We start from the raw sequence: 27925 nt of genomic DNA on the forward strand, positions 1-27925 counted from the left end.
GAAAGCAGGCTCTCACAGAGAGCCCTATGCAGGATTCGATCCCCGGACCTGGAATCATGCCCTGACCTGAAGGCATGATCTATTCCCTTTGAACTTAAAGCTATATCTAAGCATGAAAAAGACTAGACATTTCCCACGTGCTCTGAACAAAGCCTTTATTCGATTCATATATCTAACAACAGTAGTCAGAGAGAGAAACATATAAAGATTTTGCCGAAGGGCCACTATACAGAAGACTCTTCCTTGACTTGCCAGTTCTCATTTCTTTCACAACTCATTCAAGAATGGTTTTCCCAGGGGCAGCTCTGGTGGCCCAGCGGTTTAGCGCTGCCTTCAGCCTGAGGTGTGATCCTGGAGACCCAGGATCGAGTCCCATGTCGGGCTCCTTGCATGGAGCCTGCTTCTCCCTCTGCCTGTGTCTCTGCCTCTCTCTCTCTCTCTCTTTCTCTCTCTCTCTCTCTGCTGTCATGAATAAATAAAATATTTAAAAAAGAATGGTTTTCCCAGTAAGATACAACCATACCTCACCTCCCGAAAGAATTGTAAATGCCAACATGGATTCTCATATATTCTAGACATTAATGGCTTTCAAATTTATTTCAAGTTCCCAATAAACACATTTGCCTCATAATATCTAAGTTCTCTTTGTTTGGTTTTGAGTAGGCCCAGAAACAAATAACCTTTTCTCCTAGAGCATCTTTTTCTTCACCAGGTTTCTCAAGGAAGAGAGAAAATAAGGACAAAATAAGGCAGATGCAGATTAAAATGCCACCTTTTTTTAAATTGATAAGGTCTAGGTTGAAGCTTAGTTTTTACATACTGAATCCCAAAATTAAACTGATCAATCTGCTAGGCACAGGCGCCACAGTACCCAACACCACTTCCCATGGAGGCCCAGTTCCTCTTACAGGGCAACCTGGTGGAGTATTCTTAGAACATGCTCTGAGTTCTGCAAGCAGTTAGCTCATAAGTAGAGAAGAGGAATGGATTCATCAAGAGGCTCCTCTGATTCAGAGGAAATCTAAGTGCTCTTAGAGCATCAACCACATCAGGAGACTAAAATTGATGTCATTGGTGTGTTTAACTACTAGTGGAAAATGGGCCCAAGTCATTTTGCTAAATCAGAGGGCTTCCCCTCAGCACTGCCTTAGAAAGATCAGGAAAACCAGGAGGGCAGAAATAGAATTCCAGCCCAAGCTGACCTCATTGGTTAGGAGATATTTCAATGTTGGATTAAAGTTTCATGTTCCCCCCAGCTGACCGAATTCAACACACAAATGTTTACTTTATGTCTCTAATCATTAGGTAGGTATACCTACACTTATATTTAAGCATATATTTAAACAAGGTGTTATAGACACCTTGACTTTGTCTTTCTGATGGTAGGTTTAACTTTGAGAACCAAGAAACTAATACATTTCTATTGATTAAAAAAAACAAAAAACAAAACACCTAAGAAACTATATCTTTTTATCTAAACAAGCTATCAAGAAGATCTCACTTTATAGTTTTTTGGGTTAAATCTACCTAACTCATTCTTTCAACACTTTTAACTCCATCACAGAGATTTCTTGGTAATATATGGTTTTTGATCTTATCTGAATTGCTGTTCCTCAACTACAACTCTCCATTTAAAATCACTTTCCTGAGAGTAATGTACATTTTGGGCATCTGAGTATATTTGTAGAACTAGTAGTTGTGGTAACAAGACTAAGTTTACATGTCTGTCCACATCAGCACCATGTACTCAAGATGGATTTCAGCTGCCAAAAAGGTCACTCCAAACTGCTTGCACAAACCTGTCTTTATGCCCCTGTTTATTATGCTCCCATGTAGTAGATGTCTTAGGCACTGAAACAGCACAGCCATATATCAACAGCTCTCGGGTGGTTCCGAATGTTCTAAACAAGAGCAAGGGTGCGCTGAACCTCCCATGTAAACTTTATACAACAGATTCAGCAGAACTGTAATTATTTACAAAATGATGGCATGAGAAATCTCTGGATTTATATCTTACGTTAAAGTAACTTAGATGGTGTCCACATAATTCTTGAATTCGTGGTAGGTTTGCAATTTATTTTGTTTTATTTTGGTTGCACTTGATACAGCTCTAAGGCTATTTTCATTGAAATTTCAAAAAGAAAACATCTAAGATTGGACAGGTTTCTGAAATGTATGTGACAAGTAAGCCTGGTGTATACATGGTACCATGGCAACTTAAACTTATTTTTGCATTGGCATAAAGTATTGTACATTGGATATAGAATGTAAAATCCATTTTGGTTTTTTACTTTTATAACAAAAACAAAATAATTAAGAAAAAATATAGCATTTTGGAGACATATCTGTAGACACTAGTCCAACTAAATCAGGTGGAATTTAGAACTTCATGTCCCTTTTAAATTTTTTTTTTCAAATTTGTTTCTTGTCCAAAGTAGTGAATCTAAGCACAAAGCTCCCTTTGAGGTCAAGGGGACTCCCTGTTTGTACTGCCATTACAGGGTGGAGATGAAAAAAAGGAATAAAGCCTCTAAGAACATGGAAAAATCCGGTTTCAATGAAGATCACAGTCCCAAAGTTAGAGGATACAATGACATTAAATATCATATCTACTTGGAGTTGGATCTACACCAATTTGTAAATTATATTGATAAGAGACATAAAATTGTTTTGTCACTTACTCAATACTTACACCTAAGTCTTAGCAGCACTGACAATCTGAATGAGGAAAAAGATCTACCCGTCTTATGCCATATTTACAAAAATCAATGAGTTTAATTATTCTTTCTCTTCTCTTTTGCAGCTAAGAAGTTAAAATTTCTTCAGGAGAAAAAAAAAGATAATATAATCGTCGGAATCCTTTGCTCACACACCAAAATGATTTTGAGTATGTCCTATTGAGATATTTCAGTGGGTATTTAGCCATAAGAGCATGAATAATCTGCTATGAAATGTTATCTTATTACTGTCAACATACTTTTCAAACTTTAACTAAATATTGCTCCTAACACCACTGTAGGAAAGAAAAAGATTATTATCATATCTTCTCACAGCAGGAAAACTGAAAAAAGAGCAGTTACTTAAGCGTTTTACTCAAGGCAAGAGAAAGTATTAGGGTTAGAAGTCAGATTAGACACTAGCCCAATGCCCTGATCTGCAGCCAGGACTAAGTTATGAACTACCTACTGATTTAGGAGGATGAGGAGAGGAGTCCAGGACATTGCCATTATTTTCCCCATATCATTAACTGGGAATGAATTAGGTCAGTTCTTCCAGAGAACATTCATTTTTTCAGAACTTGAAGAAGTCATTATTTATACTGTGTCAGGTCAAATGTACTATACTATACCATGTCAAATATTTCATCTAATACTGGAGAATATTTTACAAAGCTAGAAATTTGTCAAAACTCCTCATGAAGCATGGTAAAAAAATTAATCAATTCTGAAAATCACAGACTTAATATTTTCCAAATGAATTAGTTAATAAATAGTTTCCCTCTATGGAAATGACTTATTCCCCAGGAAAATATTATTTGATATGACGCCAAACCCAGAACCAGAAATTATGGGACAAATATGTAGAGGGTTGGGAGTTTTGAGGTTTGTCTTGCCTAAAGTGAATGCATTTTGAAAACATTGGAATTCACATTATAGTTCTGTATCTTATTTATTTATTTATTTATTTAGATTTTATTTATTTATTCATGAGAGACACAGAGAGAGAGAGAGAGAGGTAGAGACACAGGCAGAGGGAGAAGGAGGCTCCATGCAGGGAGCCCAATGTGGGACTCGATCCCGGGACTCCAGGATCATGCCTGAGCCAAAGGCAGATGCTCAACCACTGAAACACCCAGGCGTCCTATGTATCTCATTTTAAACATAAAATGGGAGTGATTACAATGGAGCTTAATTGGAAAAACTAGGAGAAAGGTAGTAAAATGGTATTTACATTCTTTAGACCAATTTTCTCCAGGATCTTGAAATTGTCATATTTTATCATTTTGCAGTTGATTTTACATAAATGAAATTTCACTTGGTATAAATTTATTTTGAAGATTAGAGTTATATATAGAGATAAGTATACTTTAATGTCTTTTTAAGTGGAGATTCTGTTTTTTAAAAGATAATGTTATGGCATATCCTGAAGTTATTAAAGATGCCTCAAATCTTCTCTAAACAAGTGTCAAAAATCCAGGCTGGTCTTCAATATTTTGCATAAACTTTATTTAATTGCTTTTTAAAAATGAAGTTCATAAATAATGGGAAATAGGAATAGCCTTTTTGCATAAAAAATAATACAAGGAAAATAGGACAATTAGAATTAAGCTCTTTAAAAAAAGTAAACCAGTGGCACATCCATTAGAAGCAATAATTGCCTTTCAAGTACAAGAAATCTGCTGAGATTCACTAAAGGTTTTTAAATCTGCTGAACCAATACAAACCTCAGTGAAAATAATCTCAGATTTGTTCAAAGCTAGACTCAAGGAAGGAAGTGAAGCTCTCATGTGTCCAAAGAGCTGTCAGTTATCCAGTCTAAGGGGCTGCACAAAATCATGACAATCCAAAGGATAAAGGGAAATAATTTTTACAAAAGCATCAATTCTTTTCTCCTCTCTGTACTCTATCCATCTTTTCCCACCTCTTCCAGCTCCTTTTAGCAAATTGTGGGGTGTAGTTCATTGCATCAGAGATGGTTAGGAGAGAGTAAAAAGCAGAAGGAGAATACTACTGATGTTCCTGGCTTTGGTTTCCCAAACTTACATCCATGAAGACTGTTGCCGCTGTCTCTTACACCTGGCAAATCTCAGGCCGGGGACAGTTCCTCAAAGCTAGGGTTTTGGTGTTGCTATTTCTCTGAAATTTCCCTTGAGCCTGGGAGAGAACCTTGGAGACACAGATGGATTTCAAAAACCCTCTTCCTGGGGCACCTGGGTGGCTCAGCAGTTGAGCATCTGCATTTGGCTCAGAGGGTAACCCCGGGGTCCTGGGACCGAGTCCCACATTGGGCTCCCCACGGGAGCCTGCTTCTCCCTCTGCCTATGTCTCTGCCTCTCTCTGAGTGTGTCTCTCATCAATCAATAAATAAAATCTTAAAAAAAATAAGCCACCTCTTCCTGCTTCCTGGCAGCCTATCAGAGGCACAGTGAGAGTGAAATTGAAAGGACAGGTGAATGGGAAGGCAGGACTGCTTCACAGAGCCCTGGCACAGGGCACTCTGTGGTGTTGGGTGATACACACTCCTACCACAATGATTTTTTTGGAGGATTTTAAAAGCATGGAATTCGACTTTCAAGTTTTTATGTAGGAGAACACTTGATGTTCAAGTCACTTCAAACTAAATAGCAGGCCAGATTCACAATGAAGAGAAACTTCAGCAAAGGCAGGGAGCTGCTGAGAGTCTTCACTTGCTTTCTCTGTACAACACCTTCCAGAAATCGACTGAATTCCACCGTAGATTGATGAAAATCACTTTCTCTCAGAACTTTCCCAAAAGCCAAGATACAATTAAGCATTCTGGTTTCACAGGACATCACTTCCAACCACTTGCCATGGAAATGGATGAAAACTGTCCAAACCCCAAAGCAAGATTTGCTGAATGTCATTCAAATACTAATCATCCAGAGACTACTTGACATTTAAGTTCAACTCTGGAACAGAAATGAATAAATGTTAAGAGGGAAATGACTGAATTTAAATGTAAAATCCTGTAATCCCCACACTTCTAAGTCTGCAGGTGAACCTGACTTGCTCACTCATCACAGACTTCTCTGCATGGTCTGTCACCCTGTACATGCCCTGGTTCATCAGACCTAAGAGCACAAACTGACTGTACTCTACCCATAAATATTTGTTATTTTTCTTTTGTGTGTTATTCTGATTAATTACAAATACTTTGACTTGAAATGAGCCTGAGGAAGAGTTGTTTGTTTGTTTTAAGATTTTTATATATTTATTTATTCAAGAGAGTAAGAGATAACATGGAGGTCAGAGCAGAGGGAGAGGGACAAGCAGACTCTGCGCTGAGCACAGAGACTGACGCAGGGCTCAATCTCAAGACCCTGAGATCATGACCTGAGTTGAAACCAAGAGTCAGACGCTGAACAGACTGTGCCACCTAGGCGCCCCAGTTTTTTTATTTTAAAAAGGTTTTCTTCTCAGCCTCATGACCACTGATGAGATGATTCCTGCCAGCATCACCCCTCCTCCCCCCTACCCCCCACTGCTTGGTGCCAGTGGTGGTCTGTTTCAAACTGGTGATTCTCTGTTGTGAACATTCTAAGATATGGCGGACAACACAATATCAAACAGTATAGAGCTTCAAGCTCGCTCTTTAAAAATTGAACCCAAAAGTGACTGTAACTTTCCACTGGAGAGTTTAACATCCTACAATCATCAGTGTCTACAAGTGCTGTTAACCAGCTCTACTGATGCAAACATTTCTTTGTAAGCATTTACTGAGATATTATAAATTACTTAACTACAGCAGTGTACTTTCTCTCCCTTAATCTTGATCTGATCCCTGAGGGGCTATTTATTACAGATATATACAACTTGTCATTATAAGTGAAGTTAATGTAATATGACACAAGTAGCACACATTGTTTAAATGTGTTCCAGAAAGCTAGCAAATTTAGTTCAGGGAATACTTCTATGCTCTTCTGCCTGAAAAGCAGCAAGAAAGGAGCGAGGCCGGAGCGGGGGTGGGTAGGAGCAAAATATTAAACACTGCTCACTGTAGGTGGCCAATTAATACCCTGTATCCAAGCTGAAACAAATCCTTCCACTATATACATAAAGCATATAATCTCTTATCTGCTTAGGCATTATCAAATATTTTAGCAAATCCTAGTAACTTCAAACACAGGTTTAATGGAATGCAGTGCTAAAACATGCAAAGTCAAGAATCAAGTTTTTTAAGAACATAATCTGTTTTAGAAGGTTTCAAGAGAACTACTTTGCAATCCCATTATAATCTCATCCCGTGAGGAAAGATGACTGATTTGGCAAAACAACATTACATGTGTTAAAGCAAAATGCACAGTTGATTTTGCCTTCTCAAAAAATCAAAGCCATAGGCAGAAAAATCATTTTAATTCCCTAGAAGCTGAAGGAGTACAGAGCCATGGTTCGAGTTCTCCACATTTGGTCCTAAGATAATATTAATTTGAGAGGGAATTCTACTAGTGGTCACATGATATTAACAGTATCATCTAGCTGGGAAATGTGCCAATATTAATTCAACGTTGTGGTTTTTATCTCATCATCAAGTTAAAAGTAATACAATTCATTATACCACAAGCATGCAAAAATCACAAAACAAAGCCCAAACACCAACATATCCAATAATAAAGCTCCGATAAAATTTCAGTTTTCACTCATTTGTACATATACTTTAAAAAGGATCCATTTCTCCATATATGTCCCTTTCTCCTGGATAACTGGAATATATTTTAAAGGGTTTTTTTTTTATTCTTCATCATTTCCATCTTCATCTGGGATTGTGTTCATGCACTCAGGGTGGTTTAGATGAAAGCTCAGAAAGTAGGTAAAGTGAGAGAAATCTCCCTTGCAGAATCAGGCAACCACAGCATGAAGCCAGAGAGAAAAGTGAAGAAGTGGACAGAGAGACACAGACAAAACTATATGTAGGAAACGGATCTTTCCATGTATTTTAAAGCAAAAGCTGAGTGATATACTTGATTTATAAGTGTAACATTTTATGCCTTTTATATAAACCAGAATATAGAGATCCAAAAGATAGTTCCTAGCTAAACATGGTGGGGAGGTAGGTGGGTGGGGAACCATTTAATTTTTTTTTTAAAGGAATGATTTCTCAGTAGGGTTTGCATAGCTTAAGGAATCTAGTGCTTGTGAGTGATGCAAGATAACACTTTCTTGTAATTTTATATAGTAAGCAAAGATTTAGAATATTTACAGACCACCCTGAGTAAGAACGTCACTGGATTCTAGGAGCATGCTCATACCAGAACATTCATCTTAAAAAAAAAAAAAAAAAAAAAGTGTCCAATGGCCGTCGGGCCATATATGGCTGTAGGGGAAGGTATGTCTTTGACTTCCTAGTGCCTGCAGAAGTAGAGCACAAAGTCATGACAGCCTGCTGAAGGATTTTCTTTCTTTAATTTGTTATAATGACTGAGTTTTTATCAGATCTGGCCATCGACTGTACTAAAACACTAAGGTTCCCCACATTATAATCTCTGACAGAAAAAAGATTGTAAAGACACTCGTGCTGCTTTGAGTGACAGTCTGCTAGGGTGAATGATTCAGTGCAAAACAAAGTTCCTCAATCATTTGCATGCCCGCAAACTGCCATGTGTTGGTATCTGGGTGCTGCTAGCTCGCTCTCTGGTCCCGGGCTGACACAGAGAGGAGGTCTGGGTATGATATTCTAGACTGTACACGGCCAGACTGGTATAAGCTCCTTTTTCTGATTTATGGGTCGGTCTTGAAACAGTCACAATTTCTCCTTATTAAAATGGATGCAGGAGCGTTCCAAACTTTGAGTCAGACAGAATTCCTTTCATTTTTATTCACTCCACTGTAATTGTAATGAATTACAGTATTCTACTATTTATATCCTCAACATACATTTTCACAGAAGTTCCCTGTCACTCTACATTAGTCAACAGATGCTACAATGTCTGATCTTAAAGATTTCGTGGCCCCTGTGGATTTTTCCCATTACTCAGGCAGCGAGGTTTTCCCCATTGGTTATTTCCTCTATGGTAATAAAGTCACTTTTGGATAAGCTTTAACTCTTTCGTGGCTCCTCTAGCTGTAGCATGATATAGCAGTAAACAAAACAAATAACACTACATTTGTCTGAGGGAGGGCTCATTTCTACTTACACATGAATTTAATGGTTATTAAGTTATTCAGTTACCTTTTTCTGAAATGCTAAAAATAGTCTTAAAAAATCATTTACAGTAATTGCTTTCCTACCAAGCAACTGTTTACAGTGGGTGATTCCAGGCAACTGATACAGCAATGCTTTCTATCAACAAGGACGTATAACCAACATTCTTAACACTGCATGTTTACCTGCAAGTCATAATCTACTTGGGGTGTAGGTTGCCAAATACTTTGTTTTAGGGTAACAGTTCAATTTTTTTTTAATTTTTAATTTTATTTATTTATGGTAGTCACACAGAGAGAGAGAGAGAGAGAGAGGCAGAGACACAGGCAGAGGGAGGAGCAGGCTCCATGCCCGGGAGCCCGACGTGGGATTCGATCCCGGGTCTCCAGGATCGCGCCCTGGGCCTAAGGCAGGCGCCAAACCGCTGCACCACCCAGGGATCCCTCAATTTGTTTTTAATTAAATGGAACATCCTGGGTTTTCTTCCTTCCTGAAATCCTGAAGGATGTAATATAAGTCTTCAGTCTAACATTACTGTTCTAGAAAACATAGACTTATGCAAAACTCTCCTCGTCATTTAAGTTGTGCAACCATTAAGTCTGAACTATTTTAACAGAGTATCAGAGAACCTCAGATTTGGCGGTAATTCACAATATATAAGTATTTATTTTAAGAGTAGGCAAATATGACTTGCCTTCCTAAATTCAGGAGATCGGCATTTCCAAACCACAATTATCTGTATGGATTTCTTGACTTGGATCAAAAAAAAAGTAGATGCTATTTCATCTATATATTTAACCAAAGGGCCTATATGCTTTACTTTATGCACGTTAATCCATTTATTGATTTAAAAAAATATTTTTAGTAGTCCTTGTACTAAATTACAGAGGTTCATGAGATTCATAAAGATCACTTCCTAATGTCTAGGAGATCTGGAGTTCTGGTAGGCATCTTGCTAAAAATGTGGTACCAACACAGATTGTGTCTTTACCCAGTATGCCTGTGAGAAAAATTAACTTAAGTCAAATTCTCTTTCGTTGGACATCAAAAAGTAGATCATAAGATACCGTTCAAGTGTGGGATTGCCTACTGTCTTTCAGAAATGACTCACTATTACCTTCTCTCACCTGACTCTGGAGGGCTGAAGGGACAGCAGCATCTGCAAATGTTGACAGGAGGAAAACTTGACTGACCTAAACCCTTCTCATTCCTGGAGCTCACACATTTTAGGGATTTGCATCCAGAGGCACACACAAGACTTGAAGACACATATAATACTTGCTGAGAGTATTTTAAAAGATATTCTTTGAATCTCAGCTAGTGGGAAATACATTTGTTATCTTCCACTGAAAAGCTTTTTGATTGCAGAAGATTTATGTCTCAGAACTGTTTATAAGGAATCAGAAAAAGCAAACAAAAACAATAATCCTGAGAATATTCAAATTTTGCAATTTTCAAAAACCCTTTGGATTGTATGATTTAGGTTACATTTTCAAAACTCACAATACTCAATGAGCAACCTATGGCTTACTCAAAATCAGGGGCTTCCCCACAGTGTCCCTGGGAGGCTCAGTAGGAAAGGAGCTCAAAGGGAGGTGGGAGGGATCCCTGGGTGGCGCAGTGGTTAGGTGCCTGCCTTTGGCCCAGGGCGCGATCCTGGGGACCTGGGATCGAATCCCACGTAGGGCTCCCGGTGCGTGGAGCCTGCTTCTCCCTCTGCCTATGTCTCTGCCTCTCTCTCTCACTGTGTGCCTATCATAAATAAAAAATAAAAAATTAAAATAAAAAAAAAGGGAGGTGGGAGAAAGGCCCAGAGAGAAAACTGCCCTTTCAGCCACATGACCGTACATTTGGCTGTTGTGTACATAGAAGGTCATCATAAGATTCCATTTGGGAAAAGATTCTGCCACTCAGAGAAAGAAAGAAATGTCACAAAATACATACTCTAAATTAATTGTTACCAGAGGGATTGCAGAAATCCAGAATGGCTGTTTTTTAGCAAGAAGACTCTGTTTTTTTTCCCCTCAAATAAGAATTTATGTAGACTATTAGAATTGTCTTGAAATTTGAATAAACATTCAGTATTCAATATGGAAATGTAAATCAGTTATTAACCTACAGAAAAAAGTAAGAAAAGATTTTATAAGGAAACAACTAAGGAGAGGAGTGTGTTAATATAAAAATAATTATTCTTTGGGCTATAAACATAATACGTTTCCATTGTCAAAAAATTTGGACATGTAGAAAGGAATTTTTAAAGTGAGATCAAATCAAATGTAGGCCCATTATCAGCTATTCCGTGGATGTGTGGATGCAGAAACATCGCCACTATCATAATGAATATACTTCTGTAGCCTACGTATTTAATTTAACATTGTCTTGTGTGGTTACTTATGCATTAAAAAAAAAACACATTTCTCTTAAGGAGGAAATTGAAAAGACAGAATGAAGAACGTTGTCATTGGTATAAAATTTTAAGAAGCATGAAACAGGAACCTTAGGTCTTTTCAAACATCTCCACCTTTTCCATTTGGACAATCCCAGGTAATAAGGATTTGCCTTGAAGCTATTTTCTTGGAGGTAGGAACCTTAGTGTTCTGGGTCTCTAGAAATTCCATTTTATCTATCTGAGGGATATCATCCCCACTGGTCTACACTTCACTTTCCTAGTTTCTTTTTCCATTATCTCATAAAGAAAATAGCCATAAAATAAATAAAAAGCAATTTCTACTGTGAGAAGAAAAGCCAAATAATCAGTTCAAAAATAATTGTCTTAATGAACTGCTAAGTCTAAATTAGACCTCCTGATATAAACTAAAATAAAATGCCCACAGCTTGTGATAAATTAATGATTATTGCACATGTTAAGCAAAAAATTATCTAGACTGCGAGCTAAAAAAAGGCAAGATTTCCCAACCAAAGGTCAGAGGAAATGGGTTTGGGGGATGGAGAGATTCACCCAATGCTAAGTGTGAAGGTCTACTAGGATTTTCTCCAAATGCATTTTAGATTAAGTACCATAGAATTGGTGATCTACTTAAAGTTCACAGCTACTACAACTATTTAACCACATTGGGATAAGTGTTAATCCCACTACAGAAAAACTGAAACAGTCAGCCTAGTGGTAATCGTAATCTAGAAATAGGTTAAAGGCCTCTCTAGCTTCTTTGAGCCTCTCTCTATAACCTGCCCCTGCAACGAAGTTAGCATGGTTAACTTTTAATTATCATGTTAGTTTAGTTATAGGCTTCACATCCTCCCTAACTTTGCCTGAAACCAGCCCTGGGTTGCCTACCCTCCCATTGACTCAGAAGGCAGCCTATAAATCCTCTACCATAACAACCGCTTTTCTACCTGTCTCTCTGCTCGCATCATTTTCCCCAATATCCAAGGAAGTCCTAGTCATTGGGTGTTCAACAACATCCATTACATAAATGAACAAACAAGTGACGACAAACACATTACTTAATTAAAATAAAAATGAAATTAAAGGAATAAATGTATAGGAAGGGAAATAAAATTTTACCTGAGATGTTGCCATTATAGTGTCAGCACGGCACTTTTGCCATTTGTTTTTGTGCATGCACCTAGGACATTAAACTCCACAATACCAGGTGAATTCCACTTGCCAGCTGTAACCATTAAAACATCACCTGCTGTCAAACATACCTTTCAGTCCCTGAGTGTTATTTAAGAGAACTAAGGACCTCAGCCTATAGCATTTCTTTTGAATAAAAAATCATTAAGGGTTAATGACCCAATGCCTTGCTCTAGGCCCAAAACTATTTCTAATCAGTCATTAGTCTCCCCCTACATGGCCTGAAACTCCATGATTATTGCTTAATTTAAGCACAAACTACTATGCGGGCAGAACATTGCCTATCTCTCTCCTTTAAACATAATGAGCACAGATTTCCATGAATTTAATCAGTTGTTTACATGTGACTTGGTTCTTGGCAATAACAAAAATTGTGTCCTTCACTTTTATAAAATTTTAAACATACTATCCTGAGAGTTCAGGTCATATTGTTATTTCTTCCATGGATCAAATCATGATATTTAAGATTTGATATTTTAAAAGTTACAAATTGTATAACATTTTATTTCAATGTCCTATGTAACTCTCTATTCACCTTTTCTCTTTTAGCACAAATTTGATTCATTTCTTGAAATCTATAATAGCATTATCTAACGACAAAGTGACCCATGTTTCTTCAGGCAATTTGATAATCATATGATTTCAGAAATACCTTGGATTTCTTAAATTAGTAACAGAAAATGTATCATGGATTTTTCCAACGTTTTGCTTTACAAATATTTACTGCCACACCAAACTTTGTTTTAGTTCTTCCGTCTACTTGATAATCCCCTGATTAGACCATCCCATGCTCGGAGGAGCCAAAGAAAAATTGTGGAGCCTGCCAAAGGCAAATAGACTGTGTATTTCTTTCAAAATTCTATTTTTTTTCAATAGCTTGTGCTTTTTTTCTGATAAAATAAACGATTCAGACTAACAAGCCACTCATTGATCTTTGACCTTTTCAGCCACATCAAAAGCATCTTAAAAGCCAATTAGTGGAAATACAGAGAAAAGGTCATTTTGTTACAGCGCTCAACATCGGAACCATAATATTTTACATAGATTCAAGTTATCCATGGCTTTCATTACAAAAGTAGAAAGATAAATACTTTAATCATAAAGCAGGTAGGTATTTTGTGCATGCACAAATGATTTTTGTTTTCCTCATGTTGAGTACAGTCATTTCCTTAGCACAGCCAATGCACAGGGTCTCTAGTAAATGCTTTCTTGATGATCTCTTTTGATGTAGAACAGGGACAACACTGATAAATGATGGCTATTGATAATCCCCAAACCTCATTTTAACCTCTGCTTTAATTGCTTTCTCAAAACAGCCCTTTACCAGACTATTTCAGAAAAAAAGAAATACACATAAGATTAAACATTGGCTTTTTTTTCTCTTTCTCCCTTTTCTGCCCTGATAGTACTGATTTTAGGTAGCATAACAGAAAACACAGAGAAAATCCAGGACTTAGATGACTGCAGAACTGAATAGAAGCCCTCAGAAATTAAAATAATGATTTTATAAAGATTATTATTCAATATATTTGTAGTTAAATGTCTAAAGATCAATTGTTTTGGGGACTCATTTATTAATTTTTTAAATTTTTTTTTGAAGATCGACAATTTTCAGGGCCCTAGGCTAGATATACTTTGACATACATAATAATACAAAAGACATGATTACTGTCCTAAGAAAATTGTATTTACTAGAGGATGATATAATCTGGTAAATCCCTCCTATGTTGTGCTGCATGTGATGTCTTTCTGCCAGTTTAATACAAAACAATAGAAATCATTTTGATTTTGGTAGCAAGCATTTTCCTGTGGGACAGAGAATCAATTCATCTTATTTTTAAATGAGAGTATCTGATTTTTTCTCTAAGCAAGACATTATTTTGTATATATGGCAGAAAAGTAAACAAGTATATATATTTAAAGAAAAACCTAGAACAAAAATCTAAATATATCCTGAAATGAAGCATAATGCTATAATGCTATAATCTAAAAAATATGTGGAACTTGTAGAATAAAGTCTCCAAGGTCACTTGTAACATACAAGTATCAGGTATTGAAAAACTGTATTAGACTTTGATTTTCTGAGCAGGAATTTCCAGTCTTTTCCTAAATGCTTTTCCTTTAAAGTACAAGCAGACCACATTCATCAAAACCAGATGCTAATGTCTCTCTGCTCAGCTTCAGTTATCAATATCAAGCTTGAAAGATCCAAAACATTTTTGTAAAAAATTGACTGTGCGTGTGATCAGGTCATATTCACCAGGGTTGACATGAGCCAAGGACCATAAATGCCTTTGAAATGAAAAAAAAAAAAAAAAAAAAAAATCAAGGTCCTTCAGACCATGTTTTTCCCTTTAATTTTTTTAAGTTAAAAAATTATTTGTTCAAGAAATGTTACATACATGTGCAGTATGCATGCATGTACACACACACACACACACACACACAGAGTTTTGTTAAGGTCTGCTAAATATTAGGCCAAGAGAAAAACCAAACTTCCTCATTTGGTCCTTTGAAAATTGCTGACGTTGAATGGATCAGCCCTTCAAAATCTGCACTGCTCTGTTGGCCACAGTGTACAGATTATGATGGAGGTGTACAGTCAGCAATCAAGGGCACCAGCCTTGCCACTCCCACAGTCTTGAGTGAATGGAGCAAACCACAAGCTATAGCTTCACAGCTAGTACTAATATGTTGGTAGAGATGGGGCTACATTTTATGCTAATATCCTTAAGAGAGTAAAGAAATCCTTAAGTTCCTTTGATACTCTTCCCTTGGGCATCCAAAATTCTAACCATATATCACTTTTCTCCAGCTATATTTAAATAGTCTACATAAAGATCTTTCCTTTCCTTTTAGAGGACAATACTAATGGCAATGATATATTAAACAAAAACATACCAGTTTTTAAAACACATTTACATCCTTGATTTAAACTTTTAAAATTCACTGCAGCAACAGAAGTTCAAAGAAATAAGTAATCAAATTTTTTAAAAAACAACTTGACTTCATGAATTCACTAATTGCCATAGAATTGATTAGAAGTACCAACTTAATGTTAATATTGTAGTATAATATATGACAGCAGGTAGCATAATTTAATGCTACCTCTGTATTAAATGTAAGCAACTATATTAAATATGATCTAAACACTATTTAGAATTTTAATCTCAAAGATAGTTAAATGCTGTGTTAGGCATTAAATGTTCAATGATAAAGCAATCAGAAGCTCTGCCCTCATAAGACTTATAATCATACAATAAACACACTCATGAACACCTAAACCAACAAGTAAATAAATGAAATGGTAATATGTACAATGAAGAAAACAAACAATACAGTAAGACTTATTTAATTTTGTCATTCATAGATAGTGTGATGATTAATATTATGGGTCTAGTGGTCCATGGGTGCCTAGATATTTAATTAAACATTTTTCTGGGTATGTCTGCGAGGATGTTTCTCTTTTATTTTCCTTTTTTTAAAAAAATTATTTATTTGAGAGACAGAGAAAGAGAGCACAAGAAGGAGGAACAACAGAAGGCAAGGGAGAAGCAGGTTACCCACTGAGCAGGGAGTTCGATGTAGGGCTTGATCCCAGGACCCTGAGATTATGACCTAAACCAAGGCAGATGCTTAACCGCTTAACCAACTGAGCCACTCAGGCACCCTTGTGAGATTAACGTTTGAACTGATAGTCTAAATAGAAAAAAGTAGATTGCTCTCTCCAACATGAGTGGGCTTCATCCAATCAGTTGGATCCCTGAATAGAACAAAAAGTTGGAGTACAGGATAACTCCTCCTGTCTAGGACATCCTATCTTCTGATTCAAACTGAAATGTTAGCTCTTCCTGGGTCTCCAGCCTACCAACCTTTGTACCAGAACTACACCATTGGCTCTCCTGGGTCTCCAGATTGCCAACTGCCAGTCTTGGAAAATGTTAACCTGTTAACAGTTTAACAGGTTAAAAACTGTTAAAAGCTGAAACTGTTTTTAAAAGTTGGATCACTACAAGTCGTGATTGGAGAGAACAAATTAAAGATGCTGAATGGGTTGAAAGCAACATAAGACAGAAAGAAGAGTGGTGGTAAAGACGGAAAGGAGAAAACACGGTTTTGAAGGTAAAGTCACCTAAACTAGCTCATGGCTGAGAAAGATGAAGAAGAAGGTGGTAATGTGAAGGACGATTCTTATGGTGATGGCTTGAGCAGGTGAGTTGAAACAATTGGACGAGAAATAGATGTGTAAAGGGATAACAATAGTAAAATATGGGGCATATTTACTTTCTAAACATTGTAGTCCAAATGGTGATTTCCAAAAAAAAGAAAATAAAAAAAAATGCATGTAAGAATCTGAAGAGGGATCCCTGGGTGGCTCAGTGGTTTAGTGCCTGCCTTTGGCCCAGGGCGTGATCCTGGAGTCCCAGGATGGAGTCCCACGTCGGGCTCCTGGTATGGAACCTGCTTCTCCCTCTGCCTGTGTCTCTGCCTCTCTCTCTCTCTCTCTCTCTCTCTCTCTCTCTCTGTCTATCATGAATAAATAAACAAAATCTTAAAAAAAATAAAAAAAGAAGAGTGTCTTTAAAAGAAGAGCTCTTCTTAAAAAAAAAAAAAGAATCTGAAGAAACAGATTCAGGAAGGAAAGAAGTCATAATTGAAGAGTTATCTTTGGGACCTATAGACTTATAAATAGTATTAAAGGTGTGGCAATGACTGAGATCACTTAGACAATGAACACAGACTCAGAAGAAAAGACCACATAGGGCTGACTCCTGAGTAACAATTTAAAGTTTGGGAAGACAATGAGCCCACAGAAAATACTAAATGATCAGTAAGCAACATCAGGAGACTATGGTGTCTCAGAAGTCATATGAAGAAGTGTCATGAAGAATGGTGGAAGCAAGAGTGTTAATAAGAGTGTTAGCAGTTCATGAGAACTGTTAAGAGGAGACTATTAAAATTTGGCAAATGGAAATGACTGAGAGATGAGGGGGAAAACCCATAAAGAAGTAAGTATCACCATATCTTGTAGAGTGAAAGATCACCTTAGTAAAAGATTCTTTCAAAACTAAGAAGTTCGTATCATAACCAACATAACAGATTTGAGGAAAATCTGAAAATAGAAGAATTCTATACATAATCTCAAGAATTGCCAGCTTTTCTAAAATGGTGTGTCAATTCAATATACACCATTGCACTGAGGGCATTATTATGTCAGAAATATATTTTAATAGGTAGTTTTTCTATAAAGTTAAATTATTATTGTGCAAAGAAAAAACTGTGCCAAAATTCCTAAGAAGTTCCATTGAAAATCTAACTCAAAGATCTTATCATGCTAGAGAACTAGGCCTGGTGTTGTCCCCTTGCCATAAACAGCTATAAAACTGGAAAGAATATGAGTAACAATTATTCACAGACATTGAGATAGCACAAAATATAGCACTATAATCCCTGAAAGAAAGGAAACAAGGCAAGTCCCCCATGCTGCCCTGGCTCTCTGCTTAGAGATATGCCTGACTTGTGGTATAAAAAGAAGGATCTCAAGCAGAGCACAGGTGTATTACTAGTTTGAGGAGACAGAGACAATGGGAATTTAAGGAGCAGAGTATTGGAAAGAAGGGAGAAATCCATGGAAGAACTCAAGATCTCTCCTTAAGGGTCCCCTTAAGCCTTTGGCCGAATACTAAGGCATATATACTTAGTATAAAGCTCAGTGGGTCTGAGCAAAGAATGACCAAAGATCTGAATCATTCTCAGACATTATTCATGAGATATTTATGTACAAATTTCCATAGTGCAAAAATTTCTTCAACATTTGAGAAATTTAGTAAAGATCTCAGAAAGGTCATTCTTAAGTAGGAAATCTAAACTGCATTGGAGTAGTCCTCATTGAGCTTTAAAAACAGGACTTGAAAAGATCAAGATGACATGTAAGTAATGAACTGCCTGCCAGAATAAATCCAGCACTCGTAAAAAGAAGACAACACAAACCTTATAGTCACCAATGTAGCATTGATGATGTCTACAATCTAATGAAAAGATTTCTAGATTGGTGATAGGGATAAATTAATAGGAAAATATAATCCACATCCAGGAGAAAAATCAGTAGAAAGTAATAGACTCAAGAATGACAGAGACAATAGAATTAGCAGATGAGGACTTTAAAAATATAACATCTGAAATGAAAATTTAACTGAAAGGGATTAACAATAGAATAGACACTCAGAAGAAAATATCAGTGAGCTTGAATACACAGAAGATACTTTTCAAAGTAAAGCACAAACTAAAACATGAAAATGAAATTAACAGAGCCTCAGTAACCTGTGGGAAAATATCAAGGAATCTAATATCCGTGTAATGCTAATCTTGAAAAGTGGGGCAGAGGAGAAGAGAGAAATATTTGAAGACTAATTGAAAATTTTTCAAATAAAAACTACAAACCTATGGTTTATAAATCCATAACAATTCTAAAAAGCCCAATAAACCTTATGCAGAATAAAAAGAAAACTATAAGTCTAGGCATATCATAATTAAACTGCTGAAAAAAATTCAGAGAAAAACAAGCACATCTTGTGGAAAGGAACAAAGATAAGAATGACTACAGACATCTTGAATTAAACTGTGCAAGCCAGAAGATCTTTAAAGTGCTGAAAGAATGAGGGGAAAAAAAATGTCATTCTGGAAATAACCTTCTAAAATGCAAGAAAAATCAGGCCAACAAAAAACTATGAAACTGTAGCTAGCAGTTTCCTCCTCTACAGGAAATGTTAAAGGGAGTTCTTTCAGTAAAAGGAAATGATAACAGATGGAAACTTATGTCTATTTCAAAGAATGAAAAGAGCCAAAATAGTAAGTATGTGATTAAATATTAAGAATTTTTATCTTTCCTAATTTAAAATATATATACATATTTGACTAATTAAAACAATGAAGGTATTTATGATGTTTATAACCTGTAGAAAATGAAATATATGACAAAAATAAAACAAAGTTCAAGAAAGAAAACGGAAATACACTGTTTTAAGCATACTACCATATATTAGGTGGTATAGTATTATATGAAGGTAGAATATGATACATTAATGATCATATTCTGAACTCCAGAGCAACTACTAAAATATTAAATAACTTTAGCTTAAAATTGAAGAGTAAAAATGACATGATTGCTAAAATATAGATAATTATCCAAAAGAAGGCAGGGAATGAGAAAACAAAGAATAATTAGAAAACAAGTAGATGCTAGATTTAAAGGAAATCCTGTCAATAATTACATTGGATGTAAATGATATAAACCATACAAGTGACAGCAGGGATTATTTTTCTGGATTTTTTTAAAAAGAGCAAGACTTAACTATATTGTCTTTACAGAAATACACTTTAAATATACAGACACTGGTCACAAGTAAAATGATTGAAAATATATATCATGCTCACAATAACCTAAAGGAAGTTGGGGTAGCTATATTAATAGCAAACAAAGTAAATTTCAGAACAAAAATTACCATAAGGGAAGAATATTTTGTAATGATAAAGAAGATATAACAATTTCAAATGTGCATACACCAAACAAGAGAAGTTCAAAATAGATGAAGGAAAAGCAAAAATCCTCTCTGAGTAATTGATAGCATAAGTAGACAAAATCAGCAGGATTTAGCAGGCATGTATACACTATCAACCAATTTGACCTAATTATCATTTATTGAGCATTCTCCTCGACATCAGCAGAATGCACACATCACTATCAAAGGCACATGGACATTTACAAGCTACATGTTGGTCAATCAAACAAGTGTCAATAGATCTAAAAGGATAATAATCATCTAGAATATGTTAACAACAATGGAATTAAATCACAAGTCAACAATGAAATGTATTCTTAAATTCCCAAATATTTGAAAATAAACAAATTTCTATTTTTGATTTTTTTTATTTATTTATGATAGTCACACACACAGAGAGAGAGAGAGAGAGAGAGAGGCAGAGACATAGGCAGAGGGAGAAGCAGATTCCATGCACCGGGAGCTGGATGTGGGATTCAATCCTGGGTCTCCAGGATCGCGCCCTGGGCCAAAGGCAGGCGCCAAACCGCTGCGCCACCCAGGGATCCCAATAAACACATTTCTAAATAACCCAAGGGTCAAAGAAGATATCACAGGGGATATTAGAAAATATTTTTAACTGAGTTGAGATGAAATCACAGCACATTAAAATGTGTGAGTTAAAGCTAAAACAATGCTGACTAAAACTAAAAAAAATGCTTATATCAGAAAATCATAAATGTCTAAATCAATGATCCTTATATTTTCCACCTTAAACTAGAAAAAACAGTGCAAATTACACTCAGGAGAAGAAAGGAAATAATGGAATGTAAACCAATGAAATAGATGTAAACAATTACAAAATAAAACCAAAACCTGGTTGTTTGAAGAGTAATAAAATTCATAAGGCTAAAGATAGATTAATGGGGAAAAAAGATGGAGAGAAAAGACACAAAAACTAATATTGAGTGAAAGGGGAACATCTCTACAAAACCTATAGATAGTAAATTATAATAAGGAATTATTAGAACAAATATATGCCCATAATTTGTAAGCTTAGATAAAAAATTAACACATTCCTTGAAATAGAAAAATTTCCCAGACTGACCAAACAGGAAATTAAAATTTGAATAGCCCTATGGTTATTAAAACTATAATGAAAAACCTCTTCTCATCCAATTTTAAAATAAATAAGTCTTAGAGATGTAACTTACAGACAGCATGGTGACTATAGTTAATAATACTGTATTTCATATTTGAAGTTGCTGAGAGAAAAGATCCTAAAAGTTCTTTTTTTTTTAAGATTTTTTTTAAGATTTTTTTTTTTTTTTTTTTAATGATAGACATAAGGAGAGAGGCGGGGGAGACACAGGAGGAGGGAGAAGCTGGCTCCATGCCGGGAGCCTGACTTGGGACTTGATCCTGGGACTCCAGGATTATGCCCAGGGCCAAAGGCAGGTGCCAAACCTCTGAGCCACCCAGGGATCCCCTAGATCCTAAAAGTTCTCATCACAAGAAAAAAATTCTGTAGCAATGTATGTTAACTAGACTTATTGTGGTGATCATTTCCAATACATTCAAATGCCAAATTATTATATCATACATGTGAACCAATGTAATGTATGTCTATTATACCTCAATTAAAATTTTTTAAAATTTCCCTTAAAGAGTAATAAAAGCTCAGATAGCTTCACCCGAAAATTATATCAAATATTTATTGAATAAATAATGCCAATCTTATGCAAATTTTTTTAGAAAGTAGAGGAGGGAAGGCACATTTCTTAATTTATTTGATCAAAATTGGTACCTCCAAAAAGTTGATACCACCACCACCAGACAGAGTTTAAAGAAAATTGCAGACTAATACCCCTTGTGAAATTAGATGCAGAAACGCATTAGAAAATATCGGCAAATCAAATCTAATAATACGCAAAAAGATACATCATTTTTTCAATTTTACTTGTTATGTTTGGGTTCAAAGCTGTCTGTGAAAGAACAAAGTCCCTGGGAGCCTCAGGTTGGAACTGCTTTCAATCGACCAAAATCTAACGTCAGGTCTCTGGTAAAATGCAAAAAATAAAAAATAAAAAAAGACAACAAATTATTTTTATTCATGAAGGCATGCTCCTTTGCAATGTTACTTTACAATTTCATCCCATCAAGAGGAATACTCTATGCCTCCATCCTTGGAATCTGTCCTCATTCGCCGCTTTGGCCAATAGAAAACAGCAGAGGTGAATTCAGTTGGTTCAAGCTTAGAACTCAAGAGACCTTGTTTCCATTCTTGCTTTTGGAAGCCTGCCACAACACAAGAACAAGCCTGAGCTGTCCTGCTGGATGATAAGCGACCACTGGGAAGAGAGCCAATGTTCCCTAACTTACAGCTACCATGGAGCAGATCCCAGACACCTGAGATGAGTTGAGTCCAACCTATGGCAGCAAACTGTCAGCAGAACCTAGACCAAACGGCTGACCTGAAAATCATTTCCAACTTTCAACTTCTCTCACAACTTTGCCCTGCTAAGTGATCGGCAGAGAGGAGAGGGATCAAACTAAAATGAGGGACCGGAGTGACTTTAAAGAATTATTTAATTAGAAATACAAACAGTTCCCTTGACCTTGATCTTCAACTTTATTTATACATTTGACTTGTTTTTGATGCAGTGTATTATGGCTATCAATATATAAAGAAGACACATAAATAGTTAAATAATTGATATATTTTTTCATTTTAGTGTATGTTTCCAAGGAAAATAAAATTAAAAAATAATCTTCATTAGAATAGTTCGGTCATTATGGATTAATTTATATGAGCCTTATTTGGAATCATGTCTCCTGCCAGAAGTTGTTAATGCCAGATGTTTGTGTGAAATCTCCAATATGTAGCTCATTAATTTATACACTCAGCAAACATTTCTTCATTATCTACTATGTGCTAGGCCCGATACTAGACTAATATTACAACAATGGAGAAGACAAAGACCCTCTTGCAGCTTCTCAAAGCCCTGGTTTTTAGAGATCATCACTGGAGTGAATTGCACTTTAGTTAGTAGAGCCCTAAAGCTTTTAAATTATATTGTTTTAAGGATCTCTGTATTAGAAATGCACCCTCTGTCATTTACATTTTTTCTGTACTATTTTAAGTAGAAGAGAAAGGGATGAGGCTGTAGTCCCTGGATCTAATTCTAGATGTACCCATGAAATGTTACACATGTGAAGGGCATCTGTTATGTATTTTTGCCACAGAAATACAATCAAGTACTGCTGTGGGAGAGGGCACATATATGACTAAGCCGTTGTGAACAGGAGGGCAGAGTACAGGATCATCTAGGTGAGAAGGCCATAGTGAAGGCTTTATATCCAAGTTAACTCTTGATGTGGGAGGTAAATGGGTGCTTGTACTTGGACAAGATGTCAAAGAAAGAGAGCATATTGCAGGTATAGGGAACAATATTACCAAAGATGTAAAATGAAGGAAATGGTGCTTGGCATGGATATTAATATGGCATGGGGCATGAAGCAGGGAGAGGAAGGAGCGGGATTAGCAGCAAAACAGGTAAGAGGTGAAAGAGACTATCTGAGGCTGGATCATGGAGAGCTCAGCATGCCACACCATGCTGAGTTCTTACTTGTCTCTGTAGATGAGAGGGAAATTACTGAAGCATTCTGAGCAAGTGAGCAGTGAGAATTAGACTTATATTTTAGAAAGATTTCTCTGGAGGTATTTTGGACAGTAAATGGATGCATGGAGACAAGTGAGTCATAGTTAAAAACAGCAGCAACAACAACAACAACAACTATTACAATAAAACAGTGAGAGAAAGCAAAAGCCTAAGCGATAGGCTACCTCAGTGGTAGTGAAAGAGGGGAATGTCTGTTGATCATTAGGACTTGATCCTGTTGGAATGTGATTGGGGACAGAAGAGGAAGAGGCCAAGATGACTCATCTTTTGGATCTGGGGCATCTACTATGTGAAGAGTAGACTCATGAAGCACACTAGGAAACAAGCCAACACATTTCTGGGGATTTCAAAAGATTGATGATGTTAGCAGACTGTGGTACCTGCTTGTCCTTGAAATAGAGTCTGGAAGAGGTGATTTTCTGGGATGTCCAAGGGGAGTGTTTCACAGGTATCTGCTTCCTCAGTTCTGCCCACTGGCTGAGAAAGGATCTCATACACACTTATGCTAATGCTGAAGGATAATGGACTAATAATCTTCTTTCTCTTTCAGATGAAAAAAGATTGACACTATGAACCAGAAGTCAGTGCAGAGTCTACCCCAAAGAATCAAAAAGTTCTTTTGCATTTACATTGTTCTGGAATTAATGACCATGTGCTCTTAAGCCAGTCTCTGGACCTCATTTTTCTGAGTATGCTGAACTACATGGTTCCTACATTCTCCATCTGGCTCCTTTTACAACAAAATCTGTACTGTGTTGGACAACAACAAGCCAACGACCTCATTATTGAATGAGTCCTAAAAGGGTGAGTTGGCATGCTTATTAGAATGGAATGGGTATGCCATTTCATCAAAAAAATTTCCAGAGCTTCGTCAGCTGGAGGCTTTCCTTTTAGGATAGCACCTCCATTCTCTAAGTATTTTGACACTAAGATATCTTTTTCTTTCAGGAACTATGACTCTCAGAGTGCCAAATATGATAAGATATTCTGAAGCAGAAGTCAAATAACAAAGGGTACCTATTTACTATTCCTTTTTTCTATACAATAAAAATTAAACATTTTTTCCTCTCCTAAATTTAATATTCAGCCTGTCAAAGGACTCAAAAATAACCTTTTTCTTATGAAAAAGACCAAGGCAAAACCCTGAGGACATTTTTGAACATTTAGTAATAGTGTTCTTGACTGGTTTAAGGTTATCTTCACAAAAGCAATGTAAATTTAAAGGAAAGTAGTGGAACTGAATTTTTTCAGTTTTTCATATGAATGCTCAAGAGAATGAGTTTGACATTACTGCCTCTATGACCATCAGGATATCATTTCCCTTCCTCTGCCCATACAGTTGTATATTCAAGAAAACCAGAAACTCATTTATTGGTTTTGCTTCTTCTCCCCATGGGACTTGCCAGTGTTCTCAATTTAAATCTAAGGCATAAGTGCAATGGGCTGACTTTAGCTTAATGATAAAGTCACAAAATCACAAATATATAAGAAATATGTTGCATGGATTCAAATATCCCACAAACTATTCAGTTTCAGTTGATAGTTCTGCTTTATTCAAATATACTGCATGTTTTAAATTCTTATTTTTGCATGTTTATGAATGGGAACTGAAGAATTTGTGACAATATTAAGCATATGGAAGATCTGGGTAGCTCCCAATTAGTCTTTTTTGGTGTTATTAGCCTTATTTGGTGTTATTCTCATGCAGATGAGTTAGGTCTGCTATTGATATAAAATCCTGAACACTGGGGGCACCTGGGTGGTTCAGTGGTTGAGCGTCTACCTTTCGCTCACATCATGATCTCAGGCTCCTGGGATCCGAGTCCCTGAGGGGAGCCTGCTTCTCCCTCTGCCTATGTCTCTGCCTTTCTCTGTGTCTTTCATGAATAAATAAATAAAATAAAAAATCTTGTTAAAAAATCCTGAACACTGAATTCAGTGATGGACTTGTAAATAATGAAATTGCGACTTACTTTCGTTCTCAGCTCAAGAAGGTGGTTAGGGGACTATGTTTCTGTAGGGGTCTGGTCTTCCAAATATGTTGGCAGTTCTTGGCTTCCCCTCAGATTCTGGTTGGTATGGAATCTGTTTTTCTTTGAAGGCTATTCCAAGACTTGAGTAGAATGATTTGTATCTGGGTCTGTTTTGCTTCTCAGGTGGTATCATACTCCCTTGCAGAGACCTTGCCAGGAATAACCTCTGTTGGAAGGAAAGGGAAAGGAGGGAGGCAGAGAGGGATAAGGAAGAAACAGAGCATATCAGATGGACTTTATATTTCAGAGTTTTGAGAAAGAAAGCAGGACTTACTGTGGAATTCATTTAAATAAATATTCTATTACCTAGATAATCATACTCGAGTGTTTTGGTACAAGATAGGAAAGATATAGCTTGATGGTTATTCACAGATGGCTGCAAGTACAATATTAACCCACAGTGTGATTTGATGCATGAAAAAAAAAAAAAGACCTTATTAGGCTGCACTGTCGGAATCATGGTGCCTGAATCATAGAATGCAGAAGTCCCTCTGGATGCTGCTGCCTTCACATTGCTTTGAAAGATTGCAGTGAATCCAACTATCACAATCTAAAGAGGATGGTAACAAATTAGAACTTACCTAAATTGGCCACCAAGTAACCCTAGCACAAAAGACAAGATATTTGTGGAAGAATAAAAGAGAGTCAACATATTTATCTCAGACTCAACAAGGAGTATGTTGCATTTCTGAAAGTGTGTTTGACTGACCCCTGAGTCAGAATCACTTTTTTTTTTTTTTTTTAATGCAGATTTCTTGGCTGCACCTGTAAATTACGGAATCAGAATCCTGAGGGCCAGCTGGGGAGTGATGCACTTCTTAAAGAAGCTTCTCAGGTGACGTTCCTGCACACAAGCATTTGAGAACCGCTGGAATGGAGAGCCTGAGTGCAATCTTCCAGAAATCAATGGGCCATCATAGCGTAGACAGAGGAGGGGATGCATGTGATATTGATCCATAGATGGAACTCAACCACAGGGAGGCAGATTTCAGTAAAACTAACTCTTGAAATCAGAAGCATTTTTTTCATCAGAGACAGTTTTATTTTCTTCTGCATACCTTCATTTCTCAACAAAGTACATTCGTTTTATGGTGCCAAGTAAATAGTTGTAGAATGGGCGAGTGAGTAACTCTCTAATCAGAATGATCATATATTCTGGTTATTCGGTTTCATAGGGCGGTTCTTGCTTTACACCTCTTAAGGCAATAGCTTTTCCAGTTTAGCATTTTCTCCTGGATTTCTCTTTTGATTTTAATTCTAGCATGGGTAACATGCAGTGCTACATTAGTTCCAGGTGCACAGTTATTTAATACAGTGATTTAATAATTCCATACATCACACATCACTCAGTGCTAGATTTCTCATTTTTTTAAAAGAAAAGTGTTATTATTATCACTAGGTGCATTAAAACAAGACAGGGTAGTTAAGCCTACTTCCACTTTGTATTTCCAGCTTCTGCCATGGTCTCACCCACTACTTGTGCGGTATACGTAGGTAAACAGAATTCTCACTTTTAACATGTGGTTAAATCTGAAAGGTGGCCAGCAATGATTCTTCCTCTGTTTCCTGCATCCATTCCCAACACCGCCCTTTATAAGAGAACATGCAGAAAGCTGGCAGGTAAATAAGTACCTTAGGATCCCAACAACCGAGGGCAGCTAACTTGGTCCAGCCATAGTGCAGAGATAAGCAGTCTATGTTGCTATTGCTGTGGGCCACTTGGTGGCCCAATCTACCATGCCTTTGCTCATACTTGGCTTGCAAGGTACACAAAGCAACCATGCACCAGTCAGCAAGGGCAGAGAAGAATGTAGAAAATGACAAAGTAGGTGTTCATAGCCATATGCAGGAAACAAAGGCCAAGACAGAACATGAAACAAATAATTGGAACAAACAGTGTTGGATCTTCAATTTTTTAGTTATTTTACTATTTAATTCTATTTTTATTTTTTCAACAAACCCTGTTAGCAACAGCATGCTGGAAAAAAATGAAACTATATGAGTAATTAAAATTTAAGTTCTGAATTTCTAGTTCACAAAATTTATTGACAATTCCCTGTCATACAAATCCAGAAAACACTAATCTGCTAACAACGCATTAGTGTTTCATTAGGTTGAACTATATAAAATTGCTATTTTGTAGATCCAATGCAAAGAGTTTCAGTAATATCATACAATTCAATTAAAATACTT

The 27925-nt window shown here is 36.5% G+C and overlaps 1 long non-coding RNA gene across 1 annotated transcript; it reads left to right on the plus strand.

Moving 5' to 3' along the window:
- The first annotated feature begins 983 nt into the window (after positions 1 to 983).
- LOC140602222 (uncharacterized) lies at positions 984 to 27821 on the plus strand. The gene is made up of 5 exons (XR_012005200.1): positions 984 to 1305; positions 2804 to 2887; positions 24250 to 24503; positions 24648 to 24712; positions 26483 to 27821. It is a non-coding gene; the product is annotated as an uncharacterized lncRNA (long non-coding RNA).
- Positions 27822 to 27925: the final 104 nt, after the last annotated feature.

This window comes from Canis lupus, chromosome 13, assembly GCF_048164855.1.
Source record: "Canis lupus baileyi chromosome 13, mCanLup2.hap1, whole genome shotgun sequence".
In the NCBI taxonomy this organism is placed as follows: domain Eukaryota; kingdom Metazoa; phylum Chordata; class Mammalia; order Carnivora; family Canidae; genus Canis; species Canis lupus.